Consider the following 22,975-nt stretch of genomic DNA (forward strand, 5'->3'; position numbering starts at 1 on the left):
AGATGAGAATAACAATAAGAAATTGTGTATGTGTGTGTGTGTGTGTGTGTGTGTGTGTGTGTTGAAAAAGAAGAAGAGAGAGAAAAGAGGAGAAAGAAACCACTCACTTCACCTCAAAGTTCACATAAATAATCTCTGTTTTCCTGCTAATAGTTTTAATACGGAGCACTTTGTAGGATCTTCTATCCTCTGCGACAGTTTGCTTACTTTAAAAACAACCGCTTTCCCATTTGCTTTCTCTCTCTCTCTCTCTCTTGTTCTCCCCCAAAGTGTAAAAGTATGTGCCAATGCACCAGATGAATATTCAGCTGTGATGCATTACCCCCACTTGAGTGTTTTGTTCACGTTCTCTCATTCTCTGATCCATTTCATTAGTGAATCGCTCTAGACTGTAAATAGGAACCTGTACTTACTGACTCTTTAATTCAGGCCTTGGTAGATAATGATTAGTTAATGCTGTTTGGCACAGTATTTTTCAGCTGTCTGAACATGGCTTTCCAGCCAGCTTTCAGAAGTTATTTTCTCACAGGTGTTGAGCACTCTCTCTCTCTCTCTCTCTCTCTCTCTCTATGTGTGTGTGTGTGTATGTTAAACATGTTTGGCTCCAGGTGTATAGGAATGAGCAATAATAATTATATTACCTGTGAAACCCTATCCATGTACAAGCTGAAAGTAAAAAGTAATGGAAGAAAAAAAAAAAGAGCACAAAACATAGCCAGACACAACTGATGTTAATTTACTGTGGTCAACTGAACTATGCTAAACACGCTGGCAAGTTCTTGAAGACAGGCTATTGCTGGAGGCGGGACATAAATGGAGGAGGAAGCTATTAATTGGGCTCTAATTCCCAGGAAGACTTCTTATTGGCTAAGATGTTGTGAAAGGGCTATTTGCAGGGTCTAAAACAGGATGTGACTTTTTGCTCTTTGATTGTAAGGTTTATGTTCTGCTTTTATTTGAGACCATCAGGTTTTCAGCCAGACCCACCTTGGTTGTAAATTCGATTTCTGACAGCAAAACTGAATTATTTCCAGAACGTTGCTGAACTTGGGAAGATTTACAAGCAGATACTGAGCTCTGTCTTCTTTATATCTCTGCATAGCCCATGTCCTAGGCCATATGGACTTTTTCAAATGCAGACTGCTACATTCCTTCTGAAAACAACTAAATCACAAAGTAGACTTCCCAGAAATTTGTCATAGTTTGAGTTTAGGCCCTTAAACTAATGCATAAAATGCTCTTTGATCACTATGCTCTTCGGGGCTATTTCACCATCTCACAGAACACTAGTGCTAAAAGAGCTCATTAGATTATTCACCTAAATCCACCTCTTTATTCTGAGTAAGTTTAATGCTTTATCCCACTAGAAGAAGAAAAAAAACACTTAGCAGTTTGGTTCCCTGTGGATTTGGTTCAGCTCTGAAGCTATTCAATTACAAAATCATAAAACTAAAAAATATATGATACATGATTTTTTATTTTTTTGTATTGCAACTGCAAAGTGCCTGACTAAGTTACAGCACCATCACTTTTGATCAGGTGCTTAATAACTATTTTCTCAGCTGTTGCTACTTTAAAATGAACTTCAGCAGCCCAAAAGCTCAGTAAGAAGGACAAGGCATCTCTGTGAGCGAAATGGTAGAATTGCATATTGCGGGCTCTTCAAAGTAAAGACTAGTGCTGCAATCTGGATCCAATCATGAGAGAAAGTCAAATGATTGGCATGTCAGAGATGAATGACATGGTTTCATGGAAAGCAGGAGGGGAAAACGGCAGGGTGTTTGTGTTTTGCATGCTTGATCCTTGTCACCTGTGCAGTTTAAGAACTAAGGCAGGATTTGTAAGTCTGTGAATGTACAGGACATGATAATTCAAATACATTCTCTTCATTTTTTTGTCTGCTATTTACTGCAATGCTTTTCCACAGGAGCTGTTGCGAAAGGTCTCTTGTTATATGAATGAGGAAGTATGACTGTCCCATCTGTCACATAATGATCATCATTGTAAACAAAGCAAAAAGGAAATGTGGTCTCAGTTAGTCATTGGCTGCTTTGTTCAGTTCTCACAGTCTCAGCGATGTATTCATTGTCTGGTTATGACACCATTAACACAGTGCTAACACATGGGGACGGATTAGCACTCTCATTAGCTCTCCTTTTGGAATCCAACCACTTCCTTCAAAATGGGAGGTGATTCAGTTCCGTCGTTTCACCAAAAGCATGGTGGAAAGTTTTATGGTGAAAATCATCTTTATTAAATCATATGATTGTTTTTTTTCAATGCAACAAATTATGAGACAGTAGTTGAACCCTCAACTGTAACATGCTGTAAGGTGAACACCTTTTCTCTTAACTTAGCTCTCTGTGTTTCGCCTCAAGAACATTCTGGGATCTTAAGGATTCCAATATCCTTACACATGCACACAATGTATACACATTAGCTCATGTTAAAATGTATTGAGAAAGAAGCAACCACGTACTCTTTTACTAGTTCTCTATACACTCATCCAGCCTATCCCAGGGGACTGGAGATGCTAGGTGGGGTAGAAGGACAGGGTAGAACAAGTCACCGATGCAAGCTAAATTCCCAAACTAGACAAACTTGCAACAAATTAAATTAGGGATGCATTGCTTATAATAACACTAACAACAATTTTTGAACCAACTCACAGAACACTAGTGCTAAAAGGACCATCTCTAAAACATGTTTTTATTTTGCCTGTACTTTAGATGCTTAAAGATTTGACTCTTTTGGAACAGAAACCATGAGAAACCGTGAATTATAACGATTAAGCAATCAATGTTTACTGTAAACTGACACTAATCAGATAGGATCTTCGCTGCAATTCTGAATGCCAGTAAAAAGCCATATTATTTAAAAGTATAAATAAATAAAATCTTGTCTCATACAGATACTCAACTTAATTACATGTCTCATTTTTCAGAGTATATGAGAGCTACAGTGGATAAGCTTACTGTACATGGGTAGAACTGTAGAACAGCTGCTGTTATCAAAAAAGCTGTCCTGTTTTGGGACACTTTCTTTTTCTAGACCTGTGTATTGTAATGATTTAAATCCAGCTATTGAGTGTCACGTAGACAATTACCATTTGACTGTTGATTTCTCAAGGTTTCTTTTCCTTGTTTTCTCAGATAGTTTTCTTGATTATTGGGTTCTGTGCACAGATGCTGATGCATTCAAATTTAGTAAATAAGTAAAATATTTTCTTTAACACAGAAAAAATGGCAGCAATGGTAAAAAAAAGATGATATTAGGATAATTTCCGTTGTCTCTTATTCCCTCATAGGAGAGAGGAATGTAAACCCCAGATCTTTTTGCACCCTTATGACAGAGCAGCCAATCCAGCTAGGAGCCTGACTGAATCTTGATTTAGCCTGACTCATGGGGGCTCTGAAGCTGTTCAAACAGCCTGAGCTGCTTACCGTATCCGAGAATCCGGGTGCCCTCAGTTTCTCTTTCCTATTTCTTTTTCTCTTTGATGGCTCTCTGATCTATTTCCTCAGATCTCCTGTCACTTATCTCATGCACATAAGAGTTGCTTTAAAGTTGGGTCAATTTCATTTTGTCACCTGGCCAGGTGACTCAAATTAAATCCCTGTTTTTGTTTTTTGTTAAATAAATTAGTTTTATTTATTTATTTTTCATTTCATTTAATTTACCTTTTTTACAGGTAGTTTGATTCATACAAGTTATTGTGTAGTTTTGCAGATTAGAAGGTAGTAGTATCAAAAAAATTATAGGAATCTTAATTTAGGGTTACACATTATGTCAGGAATACATGCATGAGCACATACACACACTAAAAGAGAGTGCCAAAAGCAGCGCAAGAAACCCTGAGTCTTTGTAACCCAAATAACATCCCACTTGGCTTGTGTTATGGTTGCTGAAACCTGCATTTAGGGCCTGCATGAACATCCTGCTCTTTTTATGAACATACTTTCTCACTTACCCATAAGCAACAGAGGTGAGAAATAAGCATTCAGATAACATCACCTGCTAAAAAGACCTATTCCCCAATAATACCCATTCCCAACCCCCACCCTCTATGGCACTATTACTGTAGTAATTATAGTGTGTATGAACAAACATGTTAAAACAGCCTACAAAATAGTTAATAATGCACTCTTCCGTTTGTCTGCCCTGTTCAAGATTTTTAATACTCTTTTAAATTGTATGACAGATCAAATGTGTTTTTGAGAATACATCTAGTAACTTATTGCATTGAATATTGCACCTCCAGTTTTTGTACCCGTCTGTCTTTTGCATGTCTAGACCTTATTCAATAATGAACTCCCCCTGGTGGTGACTTGAAAATTTGAGTAATGAAGACCTGAACAAACAGTATCTGACAAATACCATGTATCCACTGTTATACTGTACGTTATACACTTTGGATGTGGATTTCTATGCTGAACATCACACTGGCTCAGATAACATGTTTAATTGTAATCATTGAACGTGTTTTATTACAAAGAAATGTACATTAACACCATATATTCCTAATATACATCAACCTGCATTAATAATTTCACATTTAGGCATTTGGCAGACGCTCTTATCTAAAGCGACTTACAAAAGTGCTTTGAAGTTTCTATCATTGGATAGATCCTTACACTAGGTTACTATCAGTCAAAGTACCATCAATCAATCAAACACTGATTTTTTTTTTTTTTGGAGATTAACCCAAATATTAAAGAAACAGTTAGGTCTTTAGTCATCATTAAAAGATTGGCAGAGACTCAGCTATACGGACATCTAGAGGAAGTTCATTCCACCACTCAGGTACCATAATAGGAAACAGTCTAGATGCAAGTCTTCCTTGATCTCTGACTTGGATTGCCTTTTTTAATGACTGCCACATTTGCTGTGTCATATTCTCAACAACCGTCCTGAAACACAAACACCTTTTCTAAAACCAAGGTACTGTACATGTTTTCCAATATAGTTTTTTTTTTTTTTTTTTTTAAGAAATAAGACACTACTCACTGTTGTATCAGTTAGGGTTAAAAGAATTGCTGCCAGCTAAATCATTAATTAAGGACTGCAGTAATTAACCAATTAAACCTAAAGTATTGTCTCATTTAAATCTGAAAGCTGACTTTTAGTTATGTTATGCTGTTAATTTACTCTTTTTCAAATTATAGACAGTTTTGTCATTTAAACTACAACCTCCTTTTTAATTTGGTTGGTTGGTTTATTTCTACTTATTTTATTACGTACACTAACTGGTTTATCTACTTTTAATTAATTATTAACTTTTTTTTTCTTTTTTTGTTATTTTCTTGCCTTCAGATCCCTCGCAGACAGGTTGAAAATACAAAAATACAACTTCAGTCTACAATGTCTAGCACCAGTATATGTTCCAGACAGCATACGTTAGTCCTGTACTACCCTATAAATATGTGTTTCATGTCCAGCAGTGTTAGTTACAGTCAAAAGCACACAGGGCCTTCAGCATTCTGATCATGCTGTGTTCCTGTATTTATTCTTGGTCAGTGAGTATTTGCTCAGATGAAGGAAATTATGTAATTAGACACACACACACACACACACACATTGGTTGTCTGTATCCATGCAATGGTTTCAATTTGAATACAGATCACTGATTTTATTTGCTTTATTTGTCTTATGCCAATTAATTGTCATTGCAAAACCACTTTTTCTTTTTACTATGTTCTTCAGTATAGCCACTTTTTCTTTGTTTCTGCTTTTATTTTGTTTGGAGTTTAAGCTGTCAAACAACTAACAGATTTTAGGCTGACATTTAAAAACTTTCTTCTGGAGTCTGGGAATAGGAAAGGGAGAGACGGGGGGAGGTTCATGGTAAATGGGGTCTATAGGTGGAGGTTTAGAGGTTTAGGTAGTGTATGGAATGGTGGAGAGAGGCCAAGCAGGCATTTGGCCCCTTAATGCCAGCAGAGAGAGAGAGAGAGAGAGAGAGACAGGCAGGCAGGTATTGTTTACATAAAGCACAAGTGAAAGCAGCTGGAGGGCTAATTAGCTTGATTCTCCATTACATGCCGAGAGGGCCAATAACTGAAAAATGAAGTTTTGTTTGGGTTTGACTGGCAGCCCCCACCTGGAAGAAGTTGTAAAAGGCAAAGGAAAGAAGGAAAAAAGATGAACTGTTACAAAACATAAAGTCTATAAAGTGACTGATCAGCCAGAGATGACACATGTGGTGGGTTGATTTCAACACCGGTTTTCCCTTTACTGTAATGCCATTGAAATCCTACTGACATGAAGATATGTCTTGCTCCCAGTGTTTGTTCATTTGTATAGATGTATAAATGAAAGCTTGTGTTTTTTATATGAATTTTTTGCATCTGCTTGTATATTTGTATTATAGCTATAGTTATAGTTCCATTAGCCAGTCAGCTACATACACTGTCTTTTTTTTTTTTTTTTCGAGTGTGTACAGTGTGGGACAAGGTGTATAAGAGAAAACACTGAAGCTTTCTAAGATAGACTAGTCTTTGTGTGTCTATATACTGTAATATATATATATATATATATATATATATATATATATATATATACACTGTATGAGAACTGCAAATCGTACAGTTCTATACATTTTCTTCTATTGCATTACATTAGTTCATAGCTCCTCTTTTAGTTTTTTTTAAAAAGCATTTTGAGCTGCATTCAAGAATAGACACACACATCACTTCTCACCCCATTTCGCTGTCAGGAAATGTCCTGCTCTTCCAGAGGTCCACACAGCATCAGTCACTATAGCAAAGCTTTTTGGATATCTCCTCTTTTTTGGAGACTCTGATCATGTGTAGTCAGAGGGCAAATCTCTCTTGCTTCCTCAGTGTATTAGAGTGGCTGGAAGCAGGTAACTGGATTCAGCTGTTAGTTGCCTGTTTTAAGGGCAGTCATGAGACCACACTCCTGAAGAGTGGCTTATTTTTCCTCCCTTCAGGTGGTGGAGAAGGGGAAATTCTGGACTGGTAATTAAGTTTACCAATTTTTTGTGAAAAAAATCTAGATGGGGAACCTAAAGATACAGCCTATATGTTTGGTAAAATGTTAAGGAATCACTTTTTATAGCCTAAAAAATTCTGTTGATCACACGAAGCAGAAGAATGGTATCTCTTCTCCCCCGCCCCAAGTATTCAGATGAGCCTAGGTTTATGCTTCTAACAAAATTTTAAATCTCTTAAAATCTCTCTTAAGCTCAGCTTTCTGCTTGTCCACATCCTGCAGGTTATATATAAGCGTTAAAAAAATCAATTCTTTTTAACTCCAACTGTTTTAATATCTGAAATTTGCTAATTATTTTTTTATAAAAATGTATGCAAATATAAATTTTAATTGCTTGGTTTAACTTGCTTGAAGTTCTATGAAGTTTCACATTTTTTTCTTATGAAGACACTCTGAGGCTGAGAAAACTTCTACACTATATTGGCAAAAGTATTATCTCACCCATTTAAATCATTGAGTTCAGGTGTTCCAATCACTTCCATGGTTAAAAAAAATGGAAGGAGTCTCTCTCAGGAGCTCAGTGAATTCCAATGTGGTTCCGTAATAGGATGCCAACTGTGCAATAATTCCAGTCGTGAAATTTCCTTGCTACTAAAAATTCCACAGTCAACTGTTAGTGGTATTATAACAAAGTGGAAGTGATTGGGAATGACAGCAACTCAGCCACGAAGTGGTAGGTCATGTAAAATCACAGACCATGCTTAGCAGATACTGAGACGCATACTGCACAGAGGTCACCAACTTTCTGCAGAGTCAATAGCTACAGACCACCAAACTTCATGTGGCCTTGGATTAGATTAGCTCAAGAAGAGTGCATAAAGAGGTTCATGGACTGGGGTTCCATGGCCGAGCAGCTGCATCCAAGGCTTACATCAACGAGTGCAATGCAAAGAGTCAGATACAGTGGTGTAAAGCACGCCACTACTAGACTCTAGAGCAGTGGAGACGTGTTCTCTGGAGTGACGAATCATGCTTCTCTGTCTGTCAATCCAATTTACGAGTCTGATCAGCCAGAGGTTGCCAAGAGAATGTTACTTGTCTGACTGCATTGTACCAAGTGTAAAGTTTGGTGGAGGTGGGGGGTTGTGATGTTGGGTTGTTTTTCTGGAGTTGGGCTCAGCCCCTTCATTGCAGTAAAAGGAACTTTTAATGTTTCAGCATACCAAGACATTTTGGACAATTTCATGCTCCAGACTTTGTGGAAACAGTTTTGAGAGGGTCCTATTTATTTTATTTTACTAAATATTCAGTTATTTAGTTATTTAGTTAGTTGTTAGTTAGTTAGATAGATGGATGGATAGACGGATGGATAAGATTATCCAGCTCTAGAGAGTTCATTAGCGCTGTGATATATGAATGTATATAAAAACAAGTAAAATTATTTAAATACCTTGCAAAGATAGATTGATTAATTATTATCAAATATTTTAAAAAGCAAACAAGTAAGGATATTTTATATTACGTAATTGGGTTAAGAACTGTCCAACGCATAATTAAAACCTAGAAAGATAGTGATGAACCATCAATTGTTTGGAAGAAACGTGGTTAGAAAAAATTATGAATGGAAATCACATCCATCCATCCATCCATCCATCCATCCATTATCTGAACCGCTTAGTCCAGGGTCGTCCTCATCATCATGCTCATTGCTGTAAAAAAAAATCACAATTATGTCCATTATACAGCAGGGGCGTTTCTAGGATTTTCAGTTAAGGGGGGCTCAGCCCCCATAGATGTTTAACACATATTTGGCTTGTTCAGAATCAGTACTCAAATGAGTCTTCTCGATCACACACTCTTTTTACCCTATAAACCTTTTTCTATGTACAGGTACAATCAGGAAAATGTAACCAGAAAACAGCATATAACTTTAAACTTACATTGATTAGCAATATAAACAACACACCTATAAGGCTGGACAAGGGAATAAACTGTGTGGGGGCCAATAATGTCAAACATTTATCTGTTAATTCTTTGACAATTGAAGGCTTTTCAAGTCACATGGGAGTAGGTCTAATGAGCAGCAGGTAAGAATAGAACATCTTTTTTTTTATGTGACTTGAAAAACCTTCCATCTACAGTTAAATATAAAATTTAAAACTTTGATCATCATGTTATCTAGTTTAATTAGTTTAATAATGGCAGCAGTTTGTGGGGTAAGGTATGGGTGTAGATAAGTAATTCAACAAATATGGAAGAAATATGTCAATAAGTGCTGTCAAAAACAACATATTTTCAACCTTTTAACCAAAGAATTTATTGAAGTTGAAAAATTATATTTTAAACCCATAAGGAGATTGTGATTTTTTATTAAATTGGCAGTTGATGAGATATGAGTGTGGAAGGAAGGAATCAGGCATTGTGGACAGATGAAGCTTTGAAGCTAAAGAATTCTCTTAAAATGTGAAAGCAACACACCCAACATGCATAGGGCTCACTGTGAAACCCTCTGAAAGAAGTGTTATAAGCTGGGATCATGTTCATTGGTTAAGTCTAGGCTCATGTTATGAGGCAAAAAATTTAATCAGCTGATTATCTGTATTTCCTGAATGACAAGGGGATTACATTTATGTTTTTTTGCACAACCACATTTCATAATTCAAATTGTGAAAAAGTGCTTATCAAAGCTAAAGGCAGTAGAATAAAAATAGTATAGTGTGCGACCTCTTTTTGTCCAGGCAGTGTATAATTAATAGTAAACTTAGAATATATAATACAAAGTGTGAGAAAAGGTAAAATGACAGAGGCTGAGAATGGAAGGAAAAGCTGTTAAACTAAACTCCCAGAAAGCGATGGAAATAGCAGGAAAATAAGTTCCAGAAAGGAGTGGAGGCATGCTTTGCCTAGACAAGTGAGACAAGGTGGGAACGCATGAGGTTGGTGGAAAAAGAGGAAACCAGTCTCTGCACAGGTGTTATTGAGGAGGCCTTGCAGTCTGTTATTAACACCTTGAAACCTGGCAAACTGGATCCTCCCTACAGAGTATGCACTAATTACCAAGACCAAGAGGAAACTGCTTGCTCCCAGATAGCACTGTCACAGAAACACTTGTTTAGGACTCCTGACACTACACACTCATATCAGGCCACATTGTCATTAACAATCGGTAGGTTTTTTTTTGTTCTTGTTGTTTCTTGAGTGGCTTGCTAAGATGAATAAAGTTTAAATTGTAGATGCTATTGGTTAGCTATCTTGTTATCTCTGCTTCTTTATAGCATCATTTCTATAGCACTGTGTGAAGACTGAGCAAATTACTGTTCAGAGCATTTTACTCTTAGTCAGTCTTGTCTTTGAAGTTGGAACCTGAATTTGGAAATGGAAACTGATATCTAGTAACATATAAAGCTATTCATTATAAAGCTGATCTCTACTGCTAGCACACAAATTCAACCCTGTTAATGTGAAATGCTTTCATATTTAAATCTCCTTCTCCCTGCATATTTGTTTCTTACCATGATTACTCTACATAATAACAAATTCTAGCATTTTGCCACATATATAGTAAGTAAAGGCTTTGATGGGCATTTAGAGGTTTAGAATTCAAATCACATAGTAAGTACTTCCAGTGGATATTCAAATATTCAGAGTACATAGTATGCAGGATGGACTTTAGTGTTACATTCACTTTCAATCACTACATGGATTTCCCCTTCTTAATAATTGTAAAATAATTCAATCTTCCTAAATATGGAACTCATATTGAAACACCCCAATGAACAACAACAAAAAAAAAAACTACTGGGATGAAAATTGTATGGTGGATGCAGTATTTTTAATAATTTGTACAAAGCTAATTATGATCAAGCAAATTCACAAACAAAAAAAGTTTTCTACACGTGTCAAAAAGGGAAATTAGATACTGTACATGCGTATCAACAAAACATCAACTCATGTAAGTACACATATTCTAGAACATATATATATATATATATATATATGTGTGTGTGTGTGTGTGTGTGTTCATGATTCCCCTACCCCCTGTAGGATGCCTAAAGCTGGGGCTAGTGCAGGTCTTGTTTTGCCTAGGTGCTGAAAGGATCTCAAATGGCTCAGATCCATCAGATGTACCCAAGTCAAGGCCCTTTTTCTTTATTACGAGACTTCAGACTTATTTGTTGATTCTTGTTCCCCTAAATCATTAATTTAGACTGTCTGGACACGCAGACAGAGTAACTGAGAAACCTGGGGAAAAAAAGTTCACTACAAATTCCCTTTCCTCCCTTTGCCTTTTTCTCCAGCAGTTGCATAACAAATGATGGCACCTATATTTAATTACTTTTAGGTTGTTTGTTTATTTATGTGTAATGGATGATTCTAGATGGGCCAGGCTGTGACCAATCACAGAGCTACTCTTGGAATGTGAAATGGCCCTCTACAGGGTCTTTTCTTTTTCTTGAGTTCTTTATTTCTGTCTCACCATCAAAGCTGGAAAAAAGAAAGAGAAAAACAGAAAATGAATAAACAGAAAGATTTGTTTATTTCATCCCTTCTTTTTGTCATGTAAAGGAATCTGATGGGTTTTGAAAGGCCATCGAGGACGGCTGGTTATTTTGAAAGTGGTTTGCACAGTCACGGGGGCGCCTTGACACAGCCCGGCATATTTCATCTTTTTTTAAACACATCACCAGAATGTAAGGAGAGGAGGGGTGTTGGATTGAGAAGCAGCAAAGAGGAAGAACAGTTCTACTTTACAGTTTTTTTTTTTTAGAAGAGGAAGAACAGACATACTATTTTATGATAGTAATATGGATAATTATATTGTGCAATAATGCCAAATATTTGAAACTCAAAACAAATGCCATGGGGCTATAGTAGACATGTCCTGAAACGAAAACTAAAGTTTTTTTTTCCCCGACCATGACAAGCTCTCCACATGAACATTATGCTTCTCAAGACTGATAATCAACATTTTTTTTAACATGAATGGTCCACAGATATCACTGCAGTCCAATTAAAACTACAAATAAGTATTTTAGTTAAAAGATGTTAGCTACTGCATACAAAGATGCATTTAGGCAGATGAGCACGGACAGAGAAAATATACTTACTGTGTAGAATCATATGTTTGCATAGAGAAACGGCTATATCATAAGTGTATTTACTTGCCTCTTATCACAGAGACAAAAATAATAATATATTTGAAAAAAAAATGTTTTGGCAAAATTTTGTTTCAATTTGCTAATTGGCACACATAATTTAAAGTTTATTTAGAAGCAAAAGTGTTAATTTTGTTGCCAATTTCTTAATTTTGCTAGTTCACTAAGCTACTGTGGAGTCTGCTTTTAATTGGCTGGGGAATGGGGTATTTTAAGTGCTTAAGCATTCTGACATCAGGTTGAGAGAGCAGCACCCATGGGTGTTACTCACAAAACAAAGATGCTTAGGGTTAATAGGCCAGCACTATCATGAAAGAGTGATACATGCTTGAGTGAGGATACTTATTGCAAGTGAGATAGAGGTACAGGACCCTAAACAACAGAAATCTGGTCAAGCATTCATTACCCCCATTGTTACATCTGTAAGAGACTAAAGTATCCAGGATATCTTGAGTACGCTTGCATTAGTGTCAATTTTTGTCATGCACTTAATTTCCATTTCACTTTCTGCCCAATTTGCTCACATGGCAGCTGAGAGATCATTTTGATGTTCATACTGCCATGGGACAGAATCTGTTTTGGTGTTGTGGTGACCAAATAGGTCTCTCCGGCTTGCAAAAAAAAAGATCTAGGTAGAATCTTTCAGTGACTTCACAGCCATAGTCTAATCTGTTTTGTACCCTCAGTGTGTTTTCTTATAGTGGCAGGGAACAGAATCAAGCTTGGTAAAACTCCAAATGCCAATTTAGTCATTCTGATAATTTGTAGTCATTCTAGCTTTAGTTAGGGACTTACAGTATGTGGCCACAGAACCCTAACAGCATCTCTATATGCTAAATCTATCTATTAAAAACCTTAGTAATATCTGTGAATACTACTGTATCTGGTGTGGTCTAAATTCAGTCAACACATCTAACAGATTCAGATTGGATTTAGTTATGAGACAGTCATTGAGGGATGAGCAACCATCCTTATATGATGATGCAGCACTCTTGAAGGTAAGTATGATGCAACAGAAAATACTTTACAGCCCTGACTTCCGTTTTCTTAGCAACTCTGTTTGTCTGGTAGTCTGTAGCATCTGGTTTGTCAGGTCACCATGGTACTTCAAATGATAACATCCATCCTTGATATTTACAATTTTTTCAAAGCTGTTTAATTTAAAAACATAAAAATTATGCTTTTTTTATTTGCTTTATTTCCCCAGTAGGTCCTTGTACAGCTCATCCAAATCTGCTTTTAATGGCAACATTTCTTTCAGAATTAGATTCTGTAATCCAACCCTTAAGAGGGACTACTTTTACTTCTGTAAAAGTCTGATTCTACTAATACTGACAAATCTGGGTCATTAGCACCTTTCAATTGAAAGTTGCAGACATTTTCTCTTGAACCTTTTTTAAATGGGTTCACCTCGCAAGCACTCCCTTCCCAGCATTGTGTTTTGTGTCACTGCGAGCAGCAGATCCAAAGGTATGGAGACGCAGCGTCTCTTGCATTACCACAGGCAGTTTAAGTGCCATAACTATGCTTTCATGAATAAAATTGTTATGACAGCCCACATCCAGCAGACAGCACACAGCTCCCCTTCCTGCTGGGCCTTCTGTCCATGCCTGAAGCAATATGGTGTTATGGCCATCAGACTTCAATTTCACTCCATTGGACACAATACACCACAGTGTGGCCTATGGAGTATTTTTTTATGTTGTGCATTGTTTTTTCGTGTTACCTGGTCCGAAGAACCACCCAAAACACAATTAAAACTTGAAGGGATAGTGGTGAATCCTCAACTTTATGGAAAAAATGTCAAAATATAAATATAGATGAAGTTGCATCGTAAAAAATATAAATTAACAGTAAAAATCACATCTTTGTTTAATAGTGAAAATAAGAGAATTTACATGCACAATAAATTGGCCACATAGGTAAAGGCAGTTGAATAAAATCTTAATGTGTGCAACAGTTATTGTGTCCAGGCTGGACAGTGTAGGGTAAGAGAAATTCTCCAAACATTTCAGAACAGTCTATTTATTAAGTGATATTTCTGACACTCACTCACACACTTTCAGATTTCTGAATATGTCTGCTTACATGAGCCTTACACACAATAATATGTTCTTGATATTCCTGCATGCCTTTTCCTCCTTTGACACCTTCACCTGCAGTGCCATTTTTTTTTTATTTACAGACAGCATAATTTCATAGTTTAATTTAGTTCAGTTTATCAGAATTTGGGTCTTTGGCTCCAGTTGCTGACTGGAATGGTCACCAGTTGGCTTAATGTTTTAATTTTACAACTTGTTTTTATTTAGAGAGTCACCAGTGGCAGTTGGCACCTACAAAAAAAAATTCCTGATTGCTTCACAGACGGTCATCATTGAATCGAACCCTTCTGTATCATCATGTTCGCGCCGGTACTCTCATGCTCTGCCCACAGTGGATATGCTTGGAGGGACACACCAATAAGCAGTTGGAGAAGAAAACTGCCAAACAGAAAAATATTATTTCACACTTAATTTGGTAGCATTTTTTTTTTTTATCAGTGTTGAATGTGAATTTTTTCCCATTCATTTACTTTAGAAACCTACCTAGTGCTATGCTAACATGTGTGTTTTTAGTTAGCTTAGCTGGCTAACTAGTCAAATCAGACAGGGACTTTTTTTCACCCCCAGACTTCCCTTGATACAGATACTGAGGTGACCAGTGAAAATTCTAAGTAAATTCATCCCAGCCAGACAGTGTTCAGTCATCATTGTCACATACAGTAATGCTAGAAGCACAGCCAACCTTAAATCACATGAGTTCACCTGGTTATGTTGTGAAAAGGTTCTGTGTATTTCGACTCCTAAAATTTTTATTTGGCTACTGAATATTTTGAGTTTGTCTGTAACATCTTCCTCAATGCAGCCTAACTGCTGTCACACAGATTTCACCTATCCCTAAAGCTCAGACATTTCTGCTAGTTCTGTTACCTTCCAACTTGTTCAAAGTGTGAAGCCTTTCAAGGTTTCTGACACCAAAATATTGTGTAGCAGAAGCTTCAGATAATGTATCAACTAAGTAGATTCGTGCATCTGTTATAGAAAACTTGAACACACACAGTCAAGACCATGATAACTTTTAAATAAGACTACTGTATGTTATTATTATTATTATTATTATTATTATTAATAATAATAGTAATAATAATAATAATTGTATTATTAGTATTATTATTATTATAGAAATGCAATGAAATGTATAATCCTGTCAGCATTATCCATGTACAGTATTCATAGTTTCTTGTATAAACCTTTAATAATACTTTAAATATTATATTTTAACATGTCAACTACCATTAAACTTATAAATGTTGTTTTCTTGTTTTAACTAAAACAAGTCACTAAGGTGGTATCAGTGCTATTGCACTATTATCTATTTATGTGTAAAATCAATGTATGTTTAAGGGCTATGTTAATATAACTATACAGTATTTGTTGCACTTCATGTTACTTTGATTGATTGAATTTGATTGGCTGGTGTCTTTGTAACAAGTTTTTAAAGAGCAGACCCAGTATTTCCCCATAAGGCTTGCGTAAAAATGCACTGTACACCTGATTATAATGATGTATAGCAAATAATTCAAATAAGGCACCTTCACCTTAAATGGATATATTCCACAAAAATTTTAAGGCTTTTTGAATGTAAGTGTTGCAATAACCTTGATGTCAGTGAGGAACAATGAGAAGGGCTGAATGAAGAGCAATGAAAAAAGACATGAAGGAAGACATGTTAATGATATAGAAAGAGCTATTTATATGAAGAGAGAAGGAAAAGATAGATAATTAGCCTAGCAGAGCTTGCTTGTTGGAATGCTGCTTCCTGCTGAGACCGCAACTTAATTCCACATTCACGGCTGGAGATACAAAACTTGCTTGCACGCACTTAACCTCCTTCCGGATCTCTCTAATTAGTCCAGACCTGGCACAGGTGCTGTAGTGGCAAAAGGGCAGTATCGGCCATTGACTTGACACCAAGCACCAGAACACTTGCAAAAAATGTTTTGGGGTCACCCACATCTTTTGTAACCTTCCTTAGTAAACATTTGGGCAGCACATGGGCTGTCATCTACCCTCCTGCCTCAACATGTCACCTTGCAGCATGGCTTTTATGGCTGCTACTAAGCAGGCTTCCTCCCTTTTTCTAGCCCAGAGCAGAGCTTGAGAGACTGTACATTGCCCCTGTGCTAATGAGAGACCAGCCTGAGGGGTACAGGATGGGGGAGAGGAACAAGGGCTGTTATGGGTGTTGTAAGATTTGTAAAGTTGAGGGAGTGGGTGTGGATGTAGGTGTATTTGGAATGCAGAAAAAAAAGGTGGGGTTGGGGGGGGGGGGGGTTCTGTCTGGTTGTAGTAGAACAAAAGCTGTTGTGCTTTTTCCATGTTTGGAAGTGGGGTGATAAACATTTCCTGCTTGAGGTTGTTAGGCTGTGTGTGTGTGTGTGTGTGTGTGTGTGCGCGCGCATTTATAAGTGTACTTTCAAAACTCTCAATGATTTGTTCGAGTTGAATCTACTTATATTAATTAGTTGAGTGTCTAGCATTGTCTGCTTCTGCCTCTAAACTCTATAATGTCTTATTTTGCTCTCTTTCTTTGACACATTTCCAGGTCTCTATTTGCAAGGAATGTGGGAAAATCTAATCACTGACATCTGCTGTTCTTCTCATCAGTTGCTCCTCTTATTCTTCCTCTCTGAAGCTCATCACTAGTTGTACTGTGAATTGGACCCTGTCAGCACCATCACTACAATTTATTCAAGCTACTCTCACTTTACATGATGACTCAACCACAAAACTTTGGTTCATCTCTATGAATTTTTATCCATAACCACCCTTCCCCCTCCTGCGCTACTATCATTATATCATTAGGTAATGCTTTATTATGAATGGTGTTGTGAGTATAATTTTTTTTATAATAATCTGGATGTAATCATAGTCTCTTTTTTAAATGGCGTTATTTTGGTTTTGCCTGCCTTATGGGATTTTTAATGAGAAACTGTTCAGCTGTATTATTAAATGGTACATAATGTCTAATACAATATTCTGTTTCATTACAATATTCTATAGAAGTATTTGTTGATGATAGCATGTTTATTCAAGATTCTTATCATTATTTTCTTTGATGTCTCTAATTAAATAAAGATAAAGTGGTGATTCATCTAGTGATTCATGGTGATGTAACAAAGAGCAGCAAAATTTTATGGGTCAAATGTTTATGCACTTTTTTTCAGCTTGCTCCACCCAAATCAGAATTTTCAGTAAATTCAGTTTGTTCTTCTTCTTTAACAGACTGAAACTCACTCTACCACATATGTTGTAACATCTCATCCATTTTTGTTTTTAACATGTTAGTGTTTACATGTGTAGTTCCCTTTGACATTTAAATGTTGTGTGCTTTTGAAAGACCTGTCAAGTAAAATATTACTACTTTATAATGAAGGTAAGGGATTACTAACTCACTGTCTGTAATATCAATAACAGTCTCTACAGGAAACTATTTTTGATATAGTACATTGGTGTGATTAGTCATATGGGTTCATGGCCGAACTGGATCTCTCACTAGCTACAAAGGATGTAAATGATTATATGATTTATTTAATATTGTGTTGTACAAAATATAATAACTACTGCCATTTGCACATTGTAAAACAGAGTGAGCTACTAGGAAAATTTTTGAAAATTCACCTAACCAGGAGCACACTAACAGCTAGGCATTTAACCTCACTGTTGTTAACACTCTTCACAAAACCTATTTCTTCATTAAAGAGTTTACTTTCTTTGAATCAAATGCCATATAGTGCCTTTTCCCCTGACTCTTAAATGCACTGTCAGAGTACAGATCAGACTCGATAATATTTAAAAGCTGATACACAGAACTGTAGTGGTTAATGAATGCATGGTACAATGCAGAAAAAAAAGTCTAATTTAACTGTTATGGGGAAAAAACATTAAACATAATGGCTGTTTGTGTACACGGCCTCTTTAATCACAGAAATTAGAGTTACATTTTGATTTTATTTATATCTGGTGAAATCTGAAGGCCTTTGCTCTAGTTTTGTGAATTAAATAATTTAATTATCCACTGGGCAATTCTGAATATTTCATCTGTTCGAATCCTGAATTAAAATAAAATAAAATATTTAAAATTGTCACTGCATTTAAATATTAATCATAATAAATATGCAACAGACTTTAGTAATGCATTGCGTAACAAATTTATAGAAATCTTAGTTTAAATAGGCTATTTGTATTTGAGATGTGAGATACAATTTTGTATTAATTCGGTTGGTTAGATGTTTCCTTGCATTTTAATTTCATAGCGTATTGGAAATATTTACATAAAAAAATAGGTTAACCTGATATTTCTACAAACCTCATCTTTGCTCATGTAACTGCCGGAACTTTACAATGGGAGGGGTGTTTTTTATGTTGTAGCATAATTGATTGGGCTCAAAATTTGAGATGTCATTTTACATAAGCTGGCTGTGTGGCTATCGCAACTTTTACTTTAATACTTTAATTTTAATTAAATTATTGTTGAGTGTAATGTCAACAGCACAAAATACAGTAGAATGAACAGCTTTACTTTATCACCCTTTTTCTGCAGGCCTTTGTGTTTTATTTTATGATATAATGTTATATTATAAAATAAAATATATTATAAAATAATATTTTATGTTATATATCATAAAATATTATTTTATAATTTATTTTATATTATAAAATAATATTAATATTATATGTGATATATATATATGATTTTATTATATCCGTGATGTTAAGCACAAATTTGTGCATTTTGTATGTGCAGCGGTCTTTTGTTGTGTTCATGTTTAGTTGATATATTAGTAAAGTTCCTGAAATGCATGTTTTTCAACCTGCTGCGTGCATGCACACGCGTGTGTAAACAATTTACAATTTTGAAAAATTTCACAAGAATAAATATTTTTAACAATAAAGTTTACCACAGTGGCTACTTTTGGCACTCATTTAAGTTCTTTTGCACAACTGCTGACAATTTAAGATTTCTTTTTTATCCTGTGCTCATCCCGTTTTACCCAGATCAACTCTCTGTTCTTCCTTTCTGGCCTTACCACTGACCATAGCATTTGCCTAAATTTAATTAATTAATTAATTAATTTAGTGATCATATAATATGTGGTGATAGACCATTCTAAGACCTTGGTGAAATACATTTTTTGTATCTTTTTTTTTACCATTAGATTTTTTTATTTTTATCAATTCATTCATTTATTTATTAATGTTATTTTTAGTAGTAGCAGTAGTAGTACTATTATTATTATTATTAGTAGTAGTAGTAGTAGTAATAATAATAATAATAATAAATTTTATAAAAATAACTAATTAAAAGTCACACACCTAAGTTTCCAATTCTGCAGGAAAACCACATGCCTGCCAGCACTGTTTATGCCAAGAAGCAGATGTTAATTTCAAGCTTATTTCTGAGGGGCACACAAATCTGCAAGACCGATCTCTACTAATTAATCTACATTTAGTACAAGAAACAGAATAACCACAGTCACATACCGTTTATTTTTAGTTGTTTGTGTTATCTTTGCTCAAATGCATATTCATAAGGGGAGAAGTGCATTGTGCATGGTTCGGCATGTACAGTGCTTAAATCACAAGTTAAGACTTGTACAGCAGTTTTGTGTACAACATATTCTAAGTTTTCCACACAGAATGTGACCTAATTATGCCTTAAAACAGCCACCAACAAGTTGGTACATCTGGAGTCAGTCTGTAAAATGTGGTAAAGATTTACAATAAACACTATATTGCTGCTTTGCAATTGTCTGAAAGGGACACTCTTGCACTGATGTATTTACTTTGTTTTTACTCAGTGGGCTAATCTGTCTTTATGCAGCAAAGACCATTTATGATGCTCAGCAAGCAGCAGGTCAGACATCTCTATCATATAGGACTTGAGCCCTCACTAAAGATAACATTTGCATGGCATATTTGTGTCATATTCCCTTAACGAAAATGACTTACAGAAGTAACAGAAACACTTTGTAGTCTCCTTCCACACTATTTTGACAGTATCATTATGGCAGTTCACAAGGAATTTAGTAAAGTGTTAAAATTAAAACACAAAATTGTTTAAATAAATAAACAAAATAATTTCTTATTTAAAATAATTTTAAAAAATAGCGTTATTTCTGTAAAAATATTTTTACACGTGAATTGGCCACCACAGAGTCCTAAACTCCATTACGGACTTTGATGTGTGCTGGAGAAAACTTTACAGAGTGGTTCCACTCTCCTGTCATCTCTACAACATATACTGCCAAACATTAAGACAACACTAGAAGGATGTTGAAACTATTCCACAGCTAATGCACACCATAATCAAAGCTAAATGAGTTTCAATGAAATATTAGTGTGTTTTTTCTCCAGGGAATATATAAATCATCTAGCGGCATTTCTGATCAATTGCAGGTGTTGGGGCGGTCCTACCAGAAACAATAAGCAGTATTTTAGTGTTAAAATGGCAAGGAACTGAACAACCACCTGAGTGGCCTCCGTGAAAAGAATGGGACAGATGCTTCAAATATAGTAAAGGAAAAACTTACATCACCGAGCCAGTAATGTGAGAAAATAAGAAAAATTTTCCAGGACTATCAAAATAATAGGAGATCTGAGAATTATCCAGGGATATTGTAAGATCTTGAAGTGGGGATGTATCTATGGGGATGCAGAACTTTAATTTTGCTGGACTTTAGTTTCAGCTGATAAGCTATGATACTTGGTGAGATGTTTGCCAGACAGGCTGACATCTGTACATAAGATTTGAGTGTCTGAGGGAAGAAGGGAGAGGGTTGATTGTCATCAGCATAGCAGTAATATGAAAACCATGTCATGATAAGACATCGCTGATTATCTGGTTGATGGTGAATAAATGAGGACACAGTGCTGAAATTTGTCAGACTTCACTAAGGTGACTGCATGAAACAGATGTGGATTCCCCTGTCACCTGATGTGACCATCCCTTCGGATGAGTTAACCTATTTGCCATAAATTCCAAGACTCATGAGGGTGGGCACAAGTCATTTTGTTGACTGTCGAATACTGTTAAGAGTGCTGCCAGCAAGGAACTTCTCAGTAGTTGACATAAGGGAAGTTTCTGTGATGTTTGCTACTTGGAAGCCAGGTTAGGATCTTGACTAACCATTCTCATCAACAAGAGCAGATAGGCTGATAGGTTATTTATATGCTATGCTGCCAATAAACTTGGCAGAAATACTTTAGCCATATTATGACATAATTATGGTTCTCAGTGCAAGGTCTGTTTGATGAAAGCAAGCAAATCACCCAGTCAACAAGCTGTAGTGATCACAAAAAAAGTTGAAAAAAGTGAAACACACTTGCTTTCTTATTTGTGTTTTGCTGATTCACATACTAATTTGCAAAAACCGTTTCACAATGTATGTAAATCTACACACAGGATAATAGGTTTGCATGGAGGTCAGTCTGCACCCTGTTTTATTTCACTGTCAACCAGAATCCTACAGTATATGCAAACAATATGGCCACATACAGTACCTAGAAAACTAAAGTGATCCAAGGAAAAAGCTATTGGTGAAATGATAAAAGGGTCATGGGCGCCCAAGGCTCATTGATGAGAATGGGGGCAAAGGCTGGCCGTCTGCTCTGATATTATGGGTCAGGTACAATAGCCCAGATTGGTGAAAAAAATTATGTTGAGTATGACAAAATGGTGTCAGTACTCAGAGTGCATTAAATAATGCTGCTTATGGAGCTGCATAGGCACAGGTCCTTGACCACAACAGTGCTTACAATGGGTGAGCATCAGAACTGGAACTTCCATGGTGCAAAGGAATAAGGTGACCTGATCTGATGAATCATGTTGTCTTGACTTACTTATCGAGGGATAATACTACCTTATATTTTCACAAGAGTTTGTCTGTCCTGTTTAGTAGACGAAGAATTGTCTGTTTGCAAACATATTAATGACTTCTTTAGGTGTTCCAAATTGTCTTTTTTTATTTGCAATCACCATGCACAGGGTGCATTTGTAAACACTATGCACACAGTGTTCATAGCAACAACTTTACCTAGTGTCCCTGTTTTCTCCGTGCTTGCTAGGCTTTGGTGCGACCAGATGCCCAGTTGAGTAACTGGGTGGACAGACTGGGAGTGACTTGATGCCAGCCACTGTAGGAAAAGGACAACTCTGACTCAAAATCTGGGCAGTTGGAGATTGCTAGCTCTGTCAGATAATCCGTCTAAGACGAGGACAAGTCTGGTGTAAAAGATTACATAATTGCAGTCACCACAAATGTCCCACTGTGGAGTGTCACCTGGTCTGAGGTGTGGGGTTCGTCTGTGCACACTTATCCTCACTATAAACCTGTAGAGCAAATGTGGAAAAAAAGTCCTAGGGCAATATAGAAAAAATGAAACGGAAGGTTTAAGATATCATTGTGAGTTGCAGTCTTATCTCTGCATGTAGGCAGCTCAAAATTATAGGTCTCTTGTTGGTAACTTTGAGACAACAGCAATATTCAACAGCACCTTAAGTGATCAAGCAGTTCTATTTATGGGAAGCACAGCTAGCTTTGAATGGAGGGGAGCTGGAAAAAGTGGTCCAAATGACCATGATTGTCTTATCATCACCCGGTTGGCCAGGTATGGTCAATGCATCTCACCCAAACAGTAGGAAAGAAGGAAGGAGAAAACAACAATGCTGAAAGTACCCTGCTGAAATGTTCATACAGTGCAAAATTCTGTCAACAATGAACAACCACAGAGATGCACAGTTCTTGTAGCCAATGAATTAGATAT

The 22,975-nt window shown here is 36.2% G+C and overlaps 1 protein-coding gene across 1 annotated transcript in view; it reads left to right on the forward strand.

The window, feature by feature from the left end:
* LOC128530278 (ERC protein 2) overlaps window positions 1-16,897 on the forward strand; it is a 243,404-nt gene extending 226,507 nt beyond the window's left edge. Inside the window, exon 15 of the mRNA XM_053504121.1 lies at window positions 16,755-16,897. The gene's annotated coding sequence lies outside the window, so the exon portion shown is untranslated. The remainder of the gene's footprint in view (window positions 1-16,754) is intronic.
* Window positions 16,898-22,975: the final 6,078 nt, after the last annotated feature.

This window comes from Clarias gariepinus, chromosome 9 (genome assembly GCF_024256425.1).
Source record: "Clarias gariepinus isolate MV-2021 ecotype Netherlands chromosome 9, CGAR_prim_01v2, whole genome shotgun sequence".
Lineage (NCBI taxonomy): Eukaryota > Metazoa > Chordata > Actinopteri > Siluriformes > Clariidae > Clarias > Clarias gariepinus.